This window comes from Somniosus microcephalus, chromosome 6 (genome assembly GCF_052327205.1).
Source record: "Somniosus microcephalus isolate GS21.2 chromosome 6, FLI_Smic_1.0, whole genome shotgun sequence".
In the NCBI taxonomy this organism is placed as follows: Eukaryota; Metazoa; Chordata; class Chondrichthyes; order Squaliformes; family Somniosidae; genus Somniosus; species Somniosus microcephalus.
The window spans coordinates 264662254-264676405 of NC_140992.1; positions in this window are offsets into that span (position 1 = coordinate 264662254).

The following is a 14152-nucleotide window of genomic DNA, read 5'->3' on the forward strand; positions in this document are numbered from 1 at the left end:
TTGTGGTCCAGTACTTTTCCACGTATCCTTGATAAGGAACAGCAGCGAGGAGAGAGGGGGAAGAGGGAGGAAAATAATAATGGAGGCAGGGAAACCAACACATTTCTTTTTCCAAGGAGCCGTAAAGAAACACAAGGGATATTAAAGCAATGTGCATGTAACATCTGTTGGAACAACGACAACTGGTTTGAGCGGAAAAAAATTGTAAGCAATTTAAAAAATGCTATAAATGTTTATGGAGTCGTTATTTATGAGCCATGGGATAATAGAACGGGCCCAAAGATAGAACAAACACAAATTATTAATTAGAGCTGAAATATTCTGTGCCGAGAAAACAAATAGTAAAAGTTTTATTTTACTGTAAATCTTGTAATATGTTTGAAGGGGAATGAAATGTAATTAATTTTCAGAGCGCACATTATAAAATGCCTTTAATACATGGCAGGAATCTGGCAGTGGTAAATGACAGTGTTACTGGTGAGGTGTTTGGGGAGGAGGGGGAGGCAAGAATTAATTATGGACTTGGGAATTTTTTTTTTCCGGGAGAATTTACAGTATTTAAATAATTTAGGACCCCGTAGATAATTTGACAGCCTTGTTTTTTTTTCTCTCTCTCTCGTAGTAACCTGCTGTTACATAAATTAAAACCATCGAACAGACCACAGTCTGTGTCTGGCTTTCTGTATGAAGTCTCCCAGTCAATTAATGATTTTGTGCCACAAATTAGATTGGAGAGTTGTTGCAGTCAGTGAATATTTTAACCGAGGAGAAATACCGAAACATTTGATGAAGTAAGATGTGGAGGGAAAAATGGATACAAGTAGCCGTGGTTTTGGGTCTTTGGATTTTAACCATCAAAGTTAATCTTCCATCTCCTTGTTTTACGTTCCCTCCCACTCTTCTCAGGCTGCCTGCTCCCAGGCTGCGCTCGAGCTGGCAGGTTTATACTGCCAAGCCGCTTTAGATAGAAACATAGAAACATAGAAAAATAGGAGCAAGAGTAGACTGTTATGAATCTTATGATCCATGAAGAAAGACTCATGAAATAACACTGGACGGCCAGCTGGTGGCGCCGTCCAAGGAGTATAAATAGTCGGGCGTGGGCCCAGCTTGCCCAGGACATTTTGTAAACAGGAGCTAGTGAAAGATAACTAGACCTCCATGTTTTGAAACAAGTTGATTAAAACCTTGCTTTATACTCGAACCAAGTGTGTAGTGAGTTTTATTACATCATAGGCCATTCGGCCCTTCGAGCCTGCTCCGCCATTCAATATGATCATGGCTGATCCTCTATCTCAATACCATATTCCCGCTCTCTCCCCATACCCCTTGATGCCTTTTGTGTCTAGAAATCTATCTATCTCCTTCTTAAATATATTCAGTGACTTGGCCTCCACAGCCTTCTGTGGTAGAGAATTCCACAGGTTCACCAGCCTCTGAGTGAAGAAATTTCTCCTCATCGCAGTCCTAAATGTCCTACCCTGTATCTTGAGACTGTTACCCCTCATTCTAAACCCCCCCCCAGCCAGGGGAAACATCCTCCCTGCATCCAGTCTGTCTAGCCCTGTCAGAATTTTATACGTTTCAATGAGATCCCCTCTCATTCTCCTAAACTCTAGTGAATATGGGCCTAGTCGACCCAATCTCTCCTGAAGATGAAGGCAAATCCGCGATCGGTTGGAGCTGCCGGCGGTCTGAATTTGCCTCGCTGGCAAAGCAAGGCTGGCTCGCAGTACTGGCGGCAATACTGGAACAACTGAGCATTCCCAACGTTTCAAAATGTGCAGTTGCTCCGACATTGGCGTTTTGTAATTTTATGATCCAGCTGTGGTCATTCTGTGACTGGGGGGAGGGTCGGGGGCGGGCCTGTGCAAGGGTTTGGGGGAATGGGGAGGGTGGGGGTGGTGGGGCGTTGGAAGGGGGAGGCCCAAACACATCCGTAATGTATAAGGTGTATAGCTGGCCTGTAAGCCACTGCCAAGAGCTCAGCCTACCTACGGCCAGTACAAAATGGCAAATATCACATCTGGTGCCTTTTTGCATTAGCCAGATGTGACACTTTGCTTCTGGAGGAGTCCTAGGAGGCCATGCTACAACATCAACAGCCTACGAGAGGTGTCCAAAAAAACTGGAACCAGGGTGTCTTAGTGACCATTTTCCTTCCCCACGGTGGGAATGTGCCTGGCTCCCACTCAGTGCTTCTCCCCATTCCTTGGATTGCATTGGCCAATATTAGGACCTTATTCTGCATCAGAGAAGGTAGATTGTGAATTAAATCCTTCCCTACCTGCCTCTGGTGCAATGCATTACATGACACCAGTGGTTTTCAAGTATTGTTAAATATTAAGTACATATAGATCTCGCCATAATGCCAGAAGCGAGCTCCCCGATGGGTTTGCAAAATGTGTGGGTGAATCGTACAGATCAGGGAGGTTCAAAGTTCATTTGTCAGTTAGCAGATCTCAACCAGGTAATATAGATGCTAAAATTGGCCTAAGAAGGAGAGAAACAGCCTGCAAATTCATCATAAGATGAGGCCTTAGTTGTGACGTCTCCCATGCTGGATTAGATTGCCAACACTCACTGTCAAGACTGGGATGTGAATAATGAACACTTAGCAACACTGTACAGCAGTTGCTGCCAGTGGAACAGCACCCCAGGAAAGAGTCAATGCTTTCAGGAGAGGAGAGAAGAGATGCTGAAGTAGAGAGGAGGAGAGAGGAGAGGAGAGGTGAGTGCAGTAGAGGACAGAGAGGAAAGAGAGGGGAGAGGGGGGGGAGTGGAGAGTAATGTAGAGGATGGAGCGGAGAGAGGGAGAAAGAGAGGAGAGAAAGAAAGGAAAGAGAAGAGAGGAGGAGAGGAAAAAGAGGGGAGAGAGGAGAGGAAAGAGAGGGGAGGGGAGAGGAGAGGGGAGAAGAGCAGAAAAGACAGAGGAGGAAAAGAATAGCTTAATATGACCACATGGAGTGTTCCTGGGCCTCTGAGAGTGACCCCTAGACTTGGTGGAGTTTCAATTACTGGGAGAATTTGGTTAATATGATTCCCTATTTTTGCCAAACTACTTGTTACTATTTGTATAGATAACATGATCGATCTTTAAGGCAAATATATTTATCTGGCTGAACTTGTAAAGATATGTTAGCAGTTAGCATTGTAAATGATATGAAGTTAAAATATAGTTAAATACAATGGAGATGAAGAGCTATTTACAACACTTGGCTATATCAGTGATAATAGATTTATCTCTGTTCCCTTTGCACTACAGAGATTGAAGTGAACCATGAGACAATGTTATCCCTGTCCCTTGTCCAGGAGTGCAAAAGAGGGTATTGTTCTCGCCCTCCTACTAAGGTTGATGCCCCCTCTTCCTCTCTAAATGCTAAACATTTCAGTTAAACATTACTTTATTCAACCCTCTGTATTCCCAATCCACCTTGTCATTTTGGCTCATTTGGAAGCTCTCTTGGCTCTGGGTCAGAAATGTGAGGGACCAAGCTGCCCACTACGAGGATTCCAGTGCATTGTCTAGGTTGACCATCCTCACTGCAGTTCTAAGGGAGTGCTGCATCATTGGAGGTGGTGTCCTTCAGATGAGATGTTGAGCCAATGAACATTCAGGCGGATGTTAAAGATGCCATGATACTCTTTGAAGTAGAGCAGGGAATTGTCCTATTCAACATTCCCCCCTCAGCCAACACCATCAGAAAACAAATTAATTGGTCATTCGTCTCATTGTGGGTAGCTGTACAGCACTCTAAACGTTATTAATTGTGAAGCACTTTGAGACACTTCAGTGCGATAATGGCACTCTATAAATGCATGTATTTAGTTCCCGAATCCAGCCGTATTCTTCTGACATATTCAAACTGATAAGCTCTTAACTCATTTCGGAAACTAGCTGGAGTCAGTTCGCTTGCCTCTGTTTGACTGGTCAATGTCCATTCCCCCACACGAGGGGTGGGTGTTTATTTTTTATGGGGGGGATTCCAGTCTAGAAACAAGTCACAGCAGCTGAACGTGTTGTGCTCAGCTCAATTCATTGGTACCGTGAAGAGTGCCAGCATGGTTACAAAGTGACTCCAACTGTGATCCAGATCACTTTTAAAAGTCAGGTAAATGCACCATCTATCACAGCCTGATGCCAGCAGATGGACCTCTAACTCACCTGTACACCAACCATTTGGATTCCATCAGGAGTGTCTCCATTTTTAATCTTCATTTGCCAGACGCGAGATAAAAAGAAAAAGAAATGCTTGAAATCTGATTTAAACATAAAGAGAAAATGTTGGAAATACACAGAGGGCCATCTGAAAGAGAAGGAATAATGTTCCGGGTAAATCCTCTTCTGATGATACAGTCCCACCCAAAATGCGAACCCATCTTTTCTCTTACAGATGCTGACTTACCTCTTGTGCATTTTCAGCATTTTCTCCTTTAATTTCAGATTTTACGAGCCTGCCACATGGAAGTATCTCCCGTCACAAAACAAAACTTGAAACCCACCTTTTAACTCATATCTGGCATCGGAGATTTCCCTGACAAAATCCAAACCATCAGTTTTCTAGCTCTCAAAAACATGCATTTTCACTGTCTCTGGGACTTACTCCTCCCCTCCGCACCCCTCCCCCCCAAAAAAATTGTAGCACTCCAGCATCAAAATGCTCTCTACTCAGGCAGCGTGGTAACGCTGGGATTTTACATGGTTTGCCACCCCTTGCCAAATCACTTGCCCAACATCTTGCCACAAGTGTTGAATGTTCAGCACTGAACCCATACATGTTTGAATGGACCCAAAACTGTGCAGTGTAAAGGTAACTTGTGAAGGAACTGAATTACGAACATACGAGAATGTGAGTTGAGAAAATGTCAAGTGGCCTATCAAACCCATAGACAATGTACAATCGACCCTATTTAATCTCCTGAGGGAAGTCTCTAAGGAGATATTTCCTGATCCCCAAGGATAATCAAGGAGTATTTGATTACCTCACTCTATAGTGATCCCTATAACCATCAATCCTGTTCCAATTCATATCTATCTCCCTCAGTTTTGGCCTTCCGCCAGATCTATCTTCCTCAGGTTTTCTCTCCTCTGCCAGTGGGATGTAAAGGAAAAAGCCATATTCCAAGAGATACACCATCCTATGAACAGATTTCTGATATTATTAAAACATGATATACTGGGTTTAAAAGTCTGGAAAGCCTCGGCGACACAGGCTGTGTCAATACAGGCTTCTGAGATAAGATGAAGTGTTAACACACAAGCTTTTGAAATGGGAATTGGTTAAAAATACTAAAACAATGGCCCTATTGAAATAGCAGTTTGGCACTTCCAGAAGGTCTGGAGTTTGGGAGAAACACAATGGAATGACCCAAGTAAAGTGTTAAAAACTGACACTTTGAACAGGAACACAAAATATTAAAAAACCATGTGCCTTTGTAAAAGTAACATCAAATGAAACAGGAAACATGATTATAATATAACCAACTAAGATGGCTAGGAAAACAAACACCCTAGTTGAAGTGTCTTTAATTTACATGTTGTAAATATGATACCAACAGAACACTTTGAAGATATGACTTCAATAGATGACACCAAGCAATCACACGGTTTTTGTATTGAAAATGGAATAGTTAGTAGACACGATGTCTGCTTTCAAACCGTTAAGCCAATATTAAGAATTGAATGGAAGACCTTCGATAAGAATGACATCAAAGAGATAAATCTGTTGTAGCCATTTTTATGATAAGTTTTTGGAACACCTAAACAACAGACAGAAGTCTGCAAGCTAACAGTTGAATTGGCAGTAAGTATAGAAAAAAGTCAACAGAAAGATGACTAGAGATAATTAGCTTACATCAGCAGAAAACTTCAAAGGATAAACCACTAAAAAAAGGTATAAAAATAGAGCTTTTCAGATAGACAGTCAGAAGTCGCTGGAAAGGGGCAAAGCAATTCTCTCAACTTCAGAGGCACGCTCTGTAAGTTTTTAACTCTGAGCCTCGGGGATCAAGGTACTTTTAATTTGATTTTGGTGGATATTCTTGATTAGAATTAAGAATAAGAAATGGAAAAATGTACGAAGTTAAGATTTGAGAATAAGAATCTCTGAGGATAAGAAATGTAAGCTATTTGTTTTTGAACTGTTAAAGTTGCGATTGACTCACAAGCTGTTAACTGTATGTCGGCTCTTAAATAAATCTATATATTTTTAGAATTGTCTCAAGTAGTATTTCTGTATCAAACTCGTGAACTCAATTTCTGAACACTCTTTTTAAGGAGTTGCAGAATTCTGGGGGCTTTTCCAGACCCTCATAATATCCGGAAGGTTTCAGTCTAGTTAAACTTATTAAAAGTGCTATCCAGAGGACAGTAACATCTTCACGTCATTCCTTTCCTTTAGGCAGAGTTAGTCTGAACCTTTAGTCCCAATTAAGTGTCTTACAGAATTCGGCTATCTTTAACTTTAGTTGAAGGTGAATGTCTGGGGAATACGCCTGATCTGGGGTAGCCTGAAAAGCGCTAGGACTAGTAATTATCCCTTCAGGGAAAGTTCCTTCTACACTTGGCACCTCCCTATATACATGCCTTAGATCAGGACCTCGCCATATGTGCCATTTTAATCATGAGCATGTATGCTACCATCTGTGGAACACTGTATTGCCTCTAAAAGATCTCCTTTAAGCCCATACATTAATCTTATGCTTTACTTGCATGCTCAGTAAGTGCACTGCTAAGGGTTAATCTGAACTACAATCAGACCAGGAAGGCCCTGGGTTCAGTGCTGAGCTAGCCACAGACATTGGGGCACTATTATTGGCCTTAACATCCATGGGTTGGTGGCCTCGATTCCTGCTCCTAATCAGTGAACCTTGCTCCTGAGCAATGTAGACTTTAGATCAGGATAGAGTTGGACTTTGCTATCATGTCCCCCAACACATGAATGGCCCATGGACTCTCATTGCCTGGGTCCAAGTATGAAGAATAACTAAAGGAACCCATGAAACTGTTTCTCAGTGCAAGTCAGCATCATCAGGAAGTAAGGGAGAAACCTGAAGGGGAACTAAAAAAAAACGCTCAACACTTGTAGAATCACAGAATCATAGAAGTTTATGGCACAGAAGGAGGGTTTCGGCCCATCCTGTCTGTGTCGGCCGAAAAAGAGCTATCCAGCCTTATTCCACTTGGTCCATAGCCTTGTAGGTTACGGATTTTTAAATGCGATGAGGGTTTCTGCCTCTACCGCCCTTTCAGGCAGTGAGTTCCAGACCGCATCACCCTCTGGGTAGAAAACATTCTCCTCAACTCCCCCTCTAATCCTTCTACCAATTACTTTAAATCTATGCCCCCCTGGTTATTGACCTCTCTGCTAAGAAAAATAGGTCCTTCCTATCCACTCTATCAAGGCCCCTCATAATTTTATACACCTCAATTAAATCTCCCCTCAGCCTCCTCTGCTCCAAAGGAAAAAAATCCCAGACAATCCAATCTTTCTTCATAGCTAAACTTCGCCAGTCCCGGCAACATCCTCGTAAATCTCCTCTGCACCCTCTCTAGTGTGGGGTGCAGGCTGCTGAGTAACACAGATTGCCTCATTTATGCAAAAGTAATATTCTGACTCCGCACCCAGCATCTCCTCAGTTCATTTTCATTTGTGAAACAATAGATCATTGGAATAATTTGTCACAATGCAGGATGGATTTCTGTCTTTGAGACTCTCTGGCACTTTAGACATATTTTGAACTTGACAGTTCAGGAAACAGGTGACAAGAGGGATGGGTGGGGATGTGACTTCATTACCAGCCGTGAGCGATAAGGCTTTAGGAGAGGCCTGGTGATATTTAGTTATACTCATTTTCAATATTTAGACTGGCAAAAATTCAGAGAGTTAGAAATTTACAGCATCTCTGCAATAAGTTGTTGAAATATATGGCTGTTGGGACAGGACTAAGCTATAATTTCTAGCTTTAATCCCACTGACAAGGTTTTCAAGATCATAGGCGAATGCCTCTGGGGGGGAGTGAAAGACTTCTCACATAAAGGTACAGCACATTTACAACAGCCCAGACTAAAATAAATATCATATTTTACACAGTTAGTGGTGCAAATAGAATGTGCCACAGTTAAACATGGAATTTATTACAATAGTAAGCAATACAGCGAGGGGCTCATGAATTACTTCATCCTCTTATTGGTGGGATAAATTCTATGTTTAATGGTTTGGCAATGAGATATCTTGTGCATGCACACGTGTGCATGTGTGTGTACACATACATACGCCTCTGAGAAGTAACTCCTGCATGGTGTGCACCACTAAACCTTCAGTGTGACTCACTAACCTTCCGTGGGGGATCCGAGCCCCAGCCGCTGCCTTGCTCGAAGGCCATTCGCAGAATGGGGCAGCATGGGATGGCAGGGTGTCGGACTGTTTCTGTGTGCTCCTGACCTCAATCATGCCGCCTTGGCCAGTTGAGAAATGAAGGGCGCAAGCTGCCAGGTGTGAAGGTGAAAAGAATGCTCGGACCAATAATGGCCAACGGAAAATTCTGCAAAATACACGTCAGCGTCCGCAAGAGAAAGATAGATGGAAACTGACATGAATCAGCCATTCATGAAAGAAAGACTTATGAAATAATACTGAGCGGCCTACGGGTGGCACTGTCCAGGGAAAGTGTAAATACTCGGGCACGGGCCCAGCTTGCGCAGGACATTCTTAACAGGAACTAGTGAAGGACACAACTAGACCGCCATGTTGTAAAACAGTTGATTAAAGCTTTGTTTAACGCTTACACCAAGTGCCTAGTAGTTTTCTTACGTCAGAAACATTTTGTCAAAAACAAGTTTTGACGGAGACCTTTCAGTTGTTGAATGGAAGCTGGGATAACCCAAACTCCTAAAGGCAATTTTCTTGCCTTTTTTTTTGCTGGAGAGGAAGATAAGAGCCCAGAAATTCGGGAGGCCGGCCAAATTTCTAGGCCAAGAAGCAGAAATAGCACTCAATCCCGGCTTGCTCAACAACCCACAAACTGACCATGGAGGTACATGAGTACCTGGAGCAGCAAGTCTATTGAGAGTCACAGGTAAATGGGCAGAGGGCTGCAAATGGCCCTGGGATGTATATTATTTTCAATTGAGTCTCACCCCAGAATTGCTTCCAACAGTGTCAGGCACAGGGTATTATTATACCTATACAATGATTAGTCTCTGAATTTTCAGTTGGTAGCACTCTTGCCTCTGAGTCAGAAGGTTGTGGGTTCAAGTCCCACTCCAAGAGACGTAAGCACAAAAATCTAGGCTGACACTCCAGTGCAGTGCTGAGGGAGTGCTGCACTATCGTAGGTGCCGGCTTTCGGATGAGATGTTAAACCGAGGCCCTGACTGCTCTCTCAGGTGGGCGTAGAAGATCCCGCGGCACTATTTCGAAGAAGAGCAGGGGAGTTTTCCCCGGTGTCCTGGGCCAATAATTACCCCTCAATCAACATCACTTAAAAAAACAGATTATCTGGTCATCATCACATTGCTGTTTGTGGGAACTTGCTGTGTGCAAATTGGCAGCTGCGTTTCCCACATTACAACAGTGACTACACTTCAAAAAGTACTTCATTGGCTGTAAAGTGCTTTGGGATGTCCAGTGGTCGTGAAAGGTGCTGTATAAATGCAAGTTTTTCTTTCTTTAATTGGTATATCACAACCCTCCTGAACAGTGTCTGACACAGGGCCAGTACACGTCACTTCAAACAGTGACACTTGCGTGCCATTAATCCACAAATTCAATGAACTGCCATCAAATTAGCAGTCAAATCATAAACAAAAAAAGGCTCAATTCAAAGACAGCTTCACACCAGCCAGAATTTAACACTTGAATAAGTGTTTCTTCAGAGACACAATGAGCTGGGATGGGATTAAAACGAGTTGTCATGGTGCCAAGTATGTATTAAAAAAAGTGCAGTCAGACGTAGAAGGAGTCTGCGTGACATCAATGTGCCTGGGGGCACAGGACCACAGACAATGTTCATTTTGTAAACTGAGGCCATAAAAATCTGGAAGCTGTTTGCAATAAAATCTTCCTGCTGTCTATTCTAAGAACAACCACAACATGAAAAAAAACTACAATACCAGTTTCAGGATTCATGAGACAGCCTTAATCCCGTCACTACCCACTCCATCTGTTTATTTGATTTTGATTATTTTTTTATGCATTCACGGGATGTGGGCGTCACCGACAAGGCCGGCATTTATTGCCCATCCCTAATTGCCCTTGAGAAGGTGGTGATGAGCCGCCGCCTTGAACCACTGCAGTCGGTGATTGTTTTTCCTAGTGGCTCACTAGGCCATTTCAGAGGGCAATTAAGAGTCAACCACATTGCTCTGGGTCTGGAGTCACACATAGGCCAGACCGGGTAAAGGCGGCAGATTTCCTTCCCTAAAGAACACTGGTGAGCCAGATGGGTTTTTATGACAATCCGATAGTTTCATGGTCATCAAAATCCTGACAATAAAGGAATAAATTGTATTTACTGTATGTAGCACCTTTCATATCTTCATGACGTCCCAAAGATTTTCACAGTTCTTTGAAGTGTAGCTAATGTCGTAATGTCAGCAAATGCAGCAGCCAATTTGCACACAGCAAGCTCCCACAAACAGCATTGAGATAAATGACCAGATAATCCGTTTTACTGTTGTTGATTGAGGGAATAAATGTTGGTCAGGACACTGGGAGAACGGTGGCATAGTGGCTAGCACTGTTGCCTCACAGTGCCAGGGACCCGGGTTCAAATCTGGCCTCGGGTGACTGTCTGTGTGGAGTTTGCACATTCTCCCCGTGTTTGCGTGGGTTTCCTCTGGGTGCTCTGGTTTCCTCCCACAGTCCACAGATATGCGGGTTAGGTTGATTGGCCATGATAAAAATTGACCCTTAGTGTTAGGGGGGACTAAATATGTGGGGTTACGGGGATAGGGCTTGGGTGGGATGGCTGTCGGTGTAGGGACCGGGTGCTAGGGTTTGGATGATCAGCCATGATCTTGTTGAATGGCGGAGCAGGCTCGAAGGGCTGAATGGCCTACTCCTGCTCCTATCTTCTATGTTTCTATGTTCTAGGCCACAGCTGGAGTACTGAGTACAGTTCTGGTCACCACAGTACAGGAAAGATGTGATTGCACTGGAGAGGGTTGAGAGGAGATTTTTGAGGATGTTGCCAGGACTGGAGAATGTCAGCTATGAGGAAAGATTGGATAGGGCTGGATGCTAGCTGTTTATTCCAGATTTATTTGTGAATTTAAATTCCGCAGCTGCCGTGGTGGGATTTAGTCTCCAGCTCATTAGTCCAGGCCTGCCGGATTACTAGTCCAGTAACATAACCACGATGCTACCATATCCGATGCTAATGTTTAAATGTTATTGTGCTTATTAGTTGGTTGGGCATTTGCTGAATGGCTCCATCAGATGCACCGTTGTATTAGCAGCCCAGCTGAAGGAGGAGGACTGGAGTGGTAGATCTAAATATAGATGAGTGTTCTGCTATACTATTTGAAGTGAAACATTTAGCTCATGGGTCACGCAAACAGACTATGTCAGCAGGGATTTTGGCTTGCAAACCAGAAAACCCCAGATTAGGAAATTAAAGATGGCAGCTGGCGTGAAAACCCATTGCAGTTCTAAACAGTCTGAAAGTTTGCAGCCAAGTGTATGTTTTTTTTAAATTCATTCATGGGATGTGGGCGTCACTGACAAGGCCAACATTTATTGCCCATCTCTAGCTGCCCTTGAGAAGGTGGTGGGGAGCTGCCTTCTTGAACCGCTGCAGTCCGTGTGGTGAAGGTACTCCCACAGTGCTGTTAGGGAGGGAGTTCCAGGATTTTGACCCAGCGACGAAGAAAGATCGGCCGATATACTTCCAAGTCAGGATGGTGTGTGACTTGGAGGTGAATTTGCAGGTGGTGGCATTCCCATGTGCCTGCTGCCCTTGTCCTTCTAGCTGGTAGAGGTCGTGGGTTTGGGAGGTGCTGCCGAAGAAGCCTTGGCGAGTTGCTGCAGTGCATCTTGTAGATGGTACACACTGCAGACACGGTACGCCGATTGCAATCTTTGATAGTCCTGAACTATTTAACGAGAGTCCCCGGCTGATGGGACTTAAAATCCTGACAAAGGAATAAATTGTATTTATGTAGCACGTTTCATATCTTCATGATGTCCGAAAGCTTTTCACAGTATTTTGAAGTGTAGCTAATGTTGTAATGTCGGCAAATGCAGCAGCCAATTTGCACCCAGCAAGCTCCCACAAACAGCAAGGAGATAAATGACCAGACACTGGGAGAACTTCTCGGCCACAGCTGGAATACTAGAATACTGAGTACATCTCTGGTCACCATATTACAGGAAAGATGTGATTGCACTAGAGAGGGTAGAGAGGAGATTTATGCAGATGTTGCCAGGACTGGAGAATCTTAGATATGAGGAAAGATTGGATAGGCTGGCGTGAAAATCCGCTGCAGTCTGAAAGTTTACAGCAAAGCTGTATGCATGCTAATATATCCTTGTATTTGACGATAACACTCCTGACTCAGTCTTTGATAGTCCTGAACTATTTTCAGCGAAAGTCTTTGGAACAGAGGAGGCTGAGGGGAGATTTAATTGAAGTGTATAAAATTATGAGGGGCCTAGATAGAGTGAATAGGAAGGACCGATTTCCCTTAGTAGAGAAAGTAATTGGTAGAAAGATTAGAGGGGAGTTGAAGAGAAATCTTTTCACCCAGAGGGTGTTGGGGGTCCGGAACACACTGCTTGAAAGGGTGATAGAGGCAGAAAGCTTCATTACACTTAAAAAGTACTTAGATATGCACTTGAAGTGCCTTGATCAACAAGGCTACGGACCAAGAGCTGGAAAGTGGGATTAGGCTGGATGGCTCTTTTTCGACCGGCACGGACAAGACGGGCCGAATGGCCTCCTTCTGTGCCGTAAATTTCTATGATTTGTATGATTAATGTTAGGGAACTTTTGTGTCCACTTGAGAGAGCAGACGGGGCCTCGGTTAAACATTTGATCTGAAAGACGGCACTGCCGACAATGCAGCACTCCCTCAGTACTGCACTGGAGTGTACGAAAGGCTGCTATTTAGAGATATTTAGAATCATATACATATAAATTCAAGTGTAGCCATTGACCAAATAATATTACCCATAATTACTCCTGAGTAACTAAGAAAGCTAAGACTTGTTCAAAATGCAGCTACGAAGGACGGTCAAAAGCAGTTTTGACTAAGCTTTGATAACAAACAGTCACAGGCTGCTAGTGAAGGTCAAATCATTAAATAACATACTATGATGCTAAGTAGAACTTAGATTTCGCTTAATAAAACTAATTGCAACAATATTTAAAGAATAATTAGTATAAGGACATAAAATGAGAGAGATCATGGAGATAAGGTATTTATCTGGTCGATTAAAGTGAGATAGTCTGGATACCTCAAGACTAGTGAAACAGCGCTGATATGGGCCCTTGGTATAAAGGCCTTGTACCAGGGAAGCTAGAAATGAAAGAGATAAAGTAAATTCCAATGGGGTGAAAAACTATAAACAAGATAACACTGAACATGGCAAAGTTGGTGGAAAAATATTGGAAAGGCGGGATGCTATCTTAGTCTGAGTGACAATGGTATTTTGACCATTAGAACCAATAATAAAAGGTGATTTTGTTAAAGACCATATATGGACACTGGCCAAACCAACTTTTGATAAGAAAAGGGTTAAAACCTCGATACCCAAAGAACAACTTCACACTGACGTACTGCGAGGACAAAGGAACAGAATTAAGATGACGTCATCTGTGTCCGAGAGGTTCCAGAGACCTAGGTCTGCGAGCTACTCGTTAAAACTATCGCCTAATATTAAGTATATTACGCTGTATGCCTAATAAATCTTGATCTATTGCTCAAACACACTGGCTGCTGCCTATTGGTGTCCTGTCCAAGAACTCAGAGATCGTTACGATCTTACAGGAGCGTCAGCCTAGATTATGTGCTCAAGACTCTGGAACAGGCTTTCTGACTCCGAGGCAAGATTGCTACTGACTGAGCCAAGGCTGACACCACAGGTCTTTATTATATAGTGTTGTGTATGTACCTTTAAGCGAAGAACTGGTTTTAGACTGCAGTACC